General features: G+C 38.6%; 1 long non-coding RNA gene across 1 annotated transcript in view; it reads right to left on the bottom strand.

Moving 5' to 3' along the window:
- LOC125487219 overlaps positions 1 to 7,512 on the bottom strand; it is an 82,477-nt gene extending 74,965 nt beyond the window's left edge. The window contains exon 1 of the long non-coding RNA XR_007265733.1: positions 7,404 to 7,512. This is a non-coding gene — a long non-coding RNA (uncharacterized LOC125487219). The remainder of the gene's footprint in view (positions 1 to 7,403) is intronic.
- Between the last annotated feature and the right edge of the window lie 729 nt (positions 7,513 to 8,241).

The following is an 8,241-nucleotide window of genomic DNA, read 5'->3' on the forward strand; positions in this document are numbered from 1 at the left end:
CATGCAGCTCTATACCTCGTTATCTATGATAGAAAGTATAGACCAGGTTTCTGACTTTAACAAGAATCATTATTCATTACAAGTAATTTGATTGTTGCTACGTATAAACAATTAAATTGAATTAAATCAAATTAAATTAAGTAAATTCTACAAATTAAACATTATTTCCTTCTAAACTCTCCTTTACACACACAAAGACAAACATATGGAAGGAGAGAAAATTGCAAAAACAATACTGTTGTCATTAGTTAGAAGATTTCTTAGGCTGGTTCTTGCAGCTCTTTTTTTTTGAATGTTTCTGCTGGTTTGCAAGAGGCACAGGGTGGCTGGTTCACTTAGGCAAAGGCCTCTGACTTAACCAGTTCAAAGTCACAATTTGCGGCATCTGCTGAAGGAAAGATAAGCTCATTTTCTCCAGGTTTAAAGTGCCTTATTGCCAGAGAACTGGAGGAAAAAGATTTTGTTTTTGGCAACTGAAGATCTTGGGTTTCTCTTCTGGTTTGGCTAGCTTCTCTCTTGTTTTGACAAAATCCCAAGTTGTTCAGCTCCCTGACAAACAATCACACATTTGTTGACGGGCAGACAGATGGCCTTTGTCATTGATAACTGGCATCTAATCCACACTAATCAGCCTTGCTTTAAATGATCCCTTGCCTCTAGTTCATCTGTATATTACTGGAACCCACAGCTAACTAAACAGGGTTTGCAATAAGTATCAAAATCTTTACTTTCAAACATGCAGCCATCCTTGTAAATTCCTGGTTTTAAAACAGTTCTTTCTCATTTCAGTCCACAGGTTTAAAAAACTTTTTTTTTAAAGAAAGACATGGTCTTTACAGATTCAACAAATTATCTGGTTTCTCCATGCTGCAGCATACAATAGACTGCTCACACGGCATACTGGGGACAATTTCATTGTGCAGAGTTCTGAGGAAGATTCAATGGATTTGCGACATTAATACTATTTTCTTTTCAGAGATGCTGCCAGACTTGCTGAGTTTCACTATTTTTATTTAATTTGCAGCTCAGTTCACCAATTAAATGTGCAAGTGATCTGTGATCATTGGTACCACACCTTAGGAGTCCCTGGGAGCTGCCATGTTGACTATTATCCTTGACAACTCTCATGTTCTTCTTGCATTTGAGGGGCTATATGCCTTGCAAGGATGGTTACTGTGAAACAAAGCTATATTGAGACCAGAGCTGATGGACTCCATTACATAATCTCCTGAGTGAAAAAGAGCATCAGTACAATGCAACCTATCCTCCAACAAGGGTCATTGTGGAGCAGATGATAGGCTACCTGAAGATAAGGTTCTGATGCTTGGATCAGTTTGAAAGGGGTTGCTTGCAATACTCTCAGATGGAGTAAGCTGCAATGGATCTCTCTCCCACTGCAACCCTTTGGTAATGTCTTCAGCCCTGAATCCACCTTCTATCACTACCTCCCCCTCTCTCTAATTATTTCAGAGTCCCCTTCCCCTCCCCATTTTTGTAGAAGGGTCCAGACCCGAAACGTCAGCTCTCCTGCTCCTCTAGAATAGGATAGAATTCATAACTAGAATAGAATCCCTACAGTGTGGAAACAGGCCCTTCAGCCCAACAAGTCCACACCGACCCTCAGAGCATCCAACCCAGACCCACCCCCCTAATCTATACCTCCCTGAACTCTATGGGCAATTTAACATGGCCAATCCACTTAACCTGCACATCTTTGGACTGTGGGAGGAAACCGGAGCACCTGGAGGAAACCCATGCAGACACAGGGAGAATGTGCAAACTCCACACAGACGGTCACCCAAGGCTGGAATTGAACCCAGGTCCCTGGTGCTGTGAGGCAACAATGCTAACCACTGTACACCGTGCCGCCTGGCCTGCTGTGTTCATCAAGCTCCACACCTTGTTATCTCAAACTCCAGCATCGGCAGTTCCTACTATCTCCTTATGATACTATGATACCATGTCGTGCTTTGCACAACTGAAGCAGGCAAAGAGGGTATGTCTTGGAGTTTGAAGAGCAGGCAGTGTGGGAGCAGTTTTCTGCTGAAAAGCATGTGAACATTGAGCAAGTGCAACGTTACCCTTTGCACAATAGAACATATCATTCTCAGGGGTTACAACCAGACAGGACTTAATTGACGACCAGTTCCAGTAGGTGACAGCTGAATGCAGAGACCATTTATTGACAGTAAAATTGTTAATGCTCAAAAGGTAAACTGTTCATGTCTGATCGGCAAAATCAACTTCTGTCTGTTTGATTTCTATTCACTTTTACTCTTGTTGAACAAAAATGACTGGTTTGAAGTGTTTGAAGGTTTTCCTAAATGTGATTGTCCCACATTGAACAAAAATAAGATGCTGGGCTACATTGGCCAATGGGGAAAGAGTAGCAGTGACTTAGAGAGGAAGGCAAAATGGGATGTGGCTAAGGACAAGTAAGCTGTGGGGTCTGGTCTTAGCCAGTGACAGATATGGGAATGTTCAAGGGTGTGCAAGGAAGTATCAGCCATGCCACCTGTCTGCCTTGAGTGATGTCGATTTGTGGATGCTGTCCCACTACTTGGAGAGTGAGTCATCTCCGGGCTGCTAATGCTTACCCAGTACTTTGCTGGACTTTGAAGGTGATGCCAGAGCCAATGATCCCGCAACATCTTAGCAGTGGCAAATCTATCTACCTAAGACAAGTGGGAAAATCGGGTTAACATTGGACAGGCAGGGCGCCATAGGGGTGTGGTGCCTAATTAATGAGGTGGGTTTGAGATGATAGTGCAACAACTTGTAGGTTTCACAGAGAGAAACCCTCTATGAAACCTGGTAAACAATGACTGAACAATAACACTACACTTGATTTGGTCAAGTTCAGCCCCATTAATTTAAATTTATCACACAACAAATAAAATGGTAATTAGGAACTATTTCTTTAAACAGAAAAAAGTGAATCTGCACTTCCCCAATACAAACTGTTGCGGAAGCTAATTCTTTGAAAAGGGACTTGGATAGAAATGTAATCAAGGGGAAAACTGAAAGATACAAAATTGGCTTTTGTGAAGGAAAAGGAACTATAGAAATTTGATAGTATAAATTATTGGTTTGTGTGTTGGAACATACCTATAACTTTGTAACTGCTGTTTCCTTTAAGTACTTGCAGGCAAGCTAAATTACCATTTTGCAAAAATGTGCTGTAGAGGCCATCGATGACTTAGATTAAAGAAAAAACAAATTTCTTTCCTTAGGCTGCAAGGTAACTCATTAACCTTCACCCATTTCCCAGCTTCCACCAATCACTGCCTGTGTTCCTGAGCATACAATGATCTCAGTGCAGTTCCATAACACTGCCAACAACAAGAAAATAAAACATCAACATGCCTAACCATAATAAGTAATACAAAGCCGTACTTTCCAATGATGTAATCTTGAAACTGCGACATGCTCGGTCACATAAATTACACAAGCTAAATTAATGTGACTATTTGAAAACCTTTGCTGGGTAAGGAAAAGTTTAACCATTCAGAGTGGGGAAGGTGAAACAGCAGTAATTACAGCTGAATTCGTAAAAAATATTTTTGAAGTTTTGCTGAGGGAACATTCTTCACGCATTAAAAGAAAAATGTCATAATGTCAAACACATCTAGAAATTTCAATAATCCACATACAAGAAAGTCACTTTCTCAGAACAATGTTGAAATATAACTTCACCATCTCCACCCTCACTCACATCCCCACTCTTCAACGGAACAGAAATCTATCAATTCCATGTAACAATAAGGTATGGAGTTGGAGGGTTTGAGCTACTGGGAGAGGCTGAATAAGCTGGGACTATTTTCCCTGTCGCATCAGAGGCTGAGGGGTGACCTTATAGAAGTTTATAAAATCATGAGAGGCATGGATAGGTTATTGGTCAAAGCCTTTTCCCCGGGGTAGGGGAATCCAAAACTAGAGGGCATAAGTTTAAGGTAAGAGGGGAAAGATATAAAAGAGAGCCAAGGGTCAACTTTTTCTTGCAGCAGGTAGTGCATGTATGGAATGACCTACATAGGAGGTGATGGAGGCTGGTGCAACTACAATATTTAAAAGGTATCTGGGTAGATATATGAATAGGAAGGGTTTAGAGGGATATGGGCCAAATGCTGGCAAATGGGACTAGATTAATTAAGAATATTAGGTTGGCATGGATGAGTTGGACTGCGCTGTACATCTCTCTGACTCTATAACTCTATACGTAAGAAGATGAATTCTGATGTGTGCACAGGAGCTATTGTTGGATCAATGGGCTAGATTTCCATCCTAGAGGTGGGTTTCAGGAGTCAGAAGAATTTCCAGTTCAGTAGCCCTGCTTCTGATTCCAAAGTTTATAGTGATCCATTTTTCACCTGATACCTACACCAGACCAGCGGCAATTAATTCATGTAACAAACTTATGAATGATTTATGCCTGCTTACTGAGCAAATATCTTAGTACTGGTATCAATAAAGTGAAAAAGTGACATTTAGGACTGAGAATAAGAATAACATTGCTTACCATGAGTAGAGTTTTCCTGGCTCTATGGAGGTGGGTTGTGTCCATAACAATGAAAGATGAAAAGAAATGGTAGAAACAAGTGGCTCAGAGAGCAAAATACCATGGAAAAGACTACAGTTCATTTCCTATGTGTAAGTGTGGAGCTGTCTTTGTGCTTGTTTTGTACCAATTGTTTTCATAGGCAACTGAGCTCCTTATGAGTTTTCAGATAAATTCCTATCATCAAGACCAAATCAGAAAATGACATAAATTCTGCCTAATGTCTGCATAGGTACAATTAGGAAATTCTGGGTTAGCACTTTATGTAACACATGTCAGATATATTATTATATCAGGAACTAGTCATTTATCGTTATTAAAAGTTGGGTGAAATCAAAAAACAGCAGTATGATCACATTGAACCATAATAAATAGCTCAACTGAAACTGGTAATTCAGAAAATTTGGGATCACTTTCACATTGATATCAGAAGTGTTCCTCATCAGGTTTGTAGTATGACACTATTGAATTCAAATCTAACGCAGCTAGTCAATTATCAGGAGGACCTGCTTCAGCGGGTAATCTTAGACTAGAATATCACCGAGTTGGCCATGGTACAACAATTGAAGCTAGCACAAAACCCCAAAAATCAATAGCTATTTTTAATACCAAGACACACCACCTACCCCCTCTACCTGTAAGTTATTTTATTATATTGTGATGACACTGCAGCTCAATGTATAATTACCTTATGATTCTAATTTATGTATTATTGAAAAAAAGACATTTTGTGAAAGCTTTTCATTTTGCACCCATCAGGACAATTCTCAAGAAACCAATTCAAGGGAAAAACCAACATTTATACTGCATGAGAGAAGAATGCTGATTTATTGGTAAATGGACTCTGATTGGTAAAGGCATTGCCATGGAGAATGCACCCATTAGTACTGAATGATAGTTAACTACCAGGTGTTGTTTAAATTTTAAAACAAATAATTACACTCTGATTGGTCAGGGTATTGCATTGAGAAATGAACTAGTGAATGAATATCACCTATTTTGTTGAGTTGAAACAGCTGCAATGTATGCACATGTTCTTTCTATCTGCAAAGACTGTGAGCCTGTGTATTAATAAATGTAGCATCTATAGTTTTTTTTCCCAGAATGACTCGTTATACTTGCAAATTTGGGATTAGGAACATCAAGAAAAGAATGGCACATTTTCCTTTCAGTCTTGCTCTGTCATTGAATGAGATCACTTTTAATCTATATCGCAACTCCACTTATTTTCACCTTTGCTCCAAAACAAAATTGGTTTGATATCTTCACCTAATATAAATCTATCTACTCCAGTCTTGAAATACCAAATTGTCCAAGAATTCGTTATCTTCTGAGACTTTTCATTCACTTTGTATGAAACAGTGCTTCTAATTTTCCTCCTGAATGCTCTCGCTCTGATTTTAATTTTAAGATTAGATCCCCTGGTACCTTGATACCCGCACTAGAGGAAATAGTTTATTTGCATCTATCATATCAAATTTATTTAGCAATTTAAACATCAGATTACCCCCACAATCTTTGATACTGAAAGGAACATAAACCAAGTTTCTGCAATGTATCCTTATAATTTAACCCAATGAACCCTGCTATCAATCTGGTGAATCTGTGCTGTACTGCTCCACAGCTGATATATCCTTCTTGAGGTGTAATAGCCAAAACCAAACAAAGTTCCTTTTCTTGCTTCCTCATTAGTCGTTTTATAACTCTCAAAACTCTCAACCTGAATTATAATCGATTTATAATCCCTTTCCGTAACTGCAACTAGTATTGAAGGAAATAAACTCCTTTAAACACCATTAAACAATAGTTTTACATACTTTTTAGAATGTAAAAAGATTTGCTGAGGTTACTACATATGCTTATTTGCTAATGCATTTTTTTTAATCTGGATTAAACATATCTGTAGCTGACTCTTGAAAATCAAATATTCATTTTATGTTTTTGCACAATAATGAAAGGAGGAAAGCAATATCTGACAAGTAATGCTTCCAAGTAATTTAAGTTCTCAATACTGACAGCCTCCAAAATCAATGGAAATATCGGCATTGTGAAATGCAGACGAGTTGACACTGTTGTTTCATTGCATGGATACAAGACCATGCAGGTAGTGTACCATTAACACAGTTAGATAGCATCATGGCATGTGATATTCCAGTATAAACGTGCACACATCACTTTCAGTAGAAGCAGTAGTATCAGTAACAGTAGTAACTGTAATGATCTGCTTGTAGTTACTATTTCTTTGCACAATGTATTCGGTAAGCACTGCGTGCATGTCTTTGATATTATAGCAGTGAAAATCATTAATGCTGTTTATGAACTTTAAGATTTTTCTCTCAACAAGAACCTAGTCTTTGTGGTATGTGTCAAAAGGGCTGACATATAGGTACATGGTCTATATCATACTGGCAGCTCTGTTTTATTCAGAAACTACATCATGATGGCAACTACAAAAAACAAAAAATACTGGAAATCACAGCGGATCAGGCAGCATCGGTGGAGAGAGAGCAAACTAATGTTTCAAGAGCTAGACTCAAAATGTTAGCTTGCTCTCTCACCATGGATGCTGCCTAACCCATTGTGATTTCCAGCATTTTTTGCTCTCAGTACAGATTGCAGCATCTGCGGTAATTTGCTCCTTCATGATGACAGCTAGATGGTACTCAAAGATCATAGCAGCAGTAAACAGAACAACAAAGTATAATCAATGAACAAAGGGTATTACACTGTCTCCCTGCATGCACAGGTCTACATATTAGTATATTCCATGAGACAACAAACCCCTTAGTTGCAAAACCAACAAGTTCCAGGATACAACAAAGAGTCTATCCATCAGCTGACCTACCTTTACCCAGACAACTCTAGTAGCAACTTTTAATGTGATGTGATGCTATTTCTGAAAGATGATGCCCAACTCAGCATCAACCCTCCTCATATGTGAAGCAATCCCAGTCAAGACAAACTCAAAATGGAATCGGATTTCATGGTATGATCCAGAAGGAGCCCTATTCTTATTGGTGCAGTTCAGTTTCTTGAGTTTTGAAGAAAGATGAAACTCTCCATGTATATTTGGTTTCCAAGGCAACTAAACACTGCGCTAGAGAGGTGCCAAAAACAAGATTCATTGAGAAACTTAAACCCAATTCTGAAGCACCATGGATTTTTCTAAACTTGATACAAAATATTGACGCCAAAGTCATAAGAACTGACAGCTTTTAGAGCACATTTTGGTTGATATTTTTTTCCCCAGCTACCATTTGGATTATCCATCTGCCAGGAAATATTCCAATATTGTATGGGTTGTATCATTGAGAATCTTCCAAGTTATCTCAGTGTGACAGATGACATCACATTCCTTTAAAAAAACATTAGCGTGATACAAACCTGCAACAGCTCATAGCAACAGTCACAGCAGTAGCAAGGAAACTTGGTATTTTATTCAACAGTAAAAATGTCAAAACAACATAAAACAAATCAATTTATATGGATCAATCTAGTTATTAAATGGCCTTTGACTTGATCCTATCAAAATAGAAGTCATAAGAAAAACACCTCGACCCCAAAAAAAGTGACTTACAAGGTATCTCATTTTCTTCAACTTTCTGTTCCCCATATTTCTAAACTTAGTGACCATAGTCTACCCTCTCCTCAAAGATACACCATACATTTAGCAGGAAGATCAC

This window comes from Rhincodon typus, chromosome 2 (assembly GCF_021869965.1).
Source record: "Rhincodon typus isolate 14 chromosome 2, sRhiTyp1.1, whole genome shotgun sequence".
NCBI lineage: Eukaryota > Metazoa > Chordata > Chondrichthyes > Orectolobiformes > Rhincodontidae > Rhincodon > Rhincodon typus.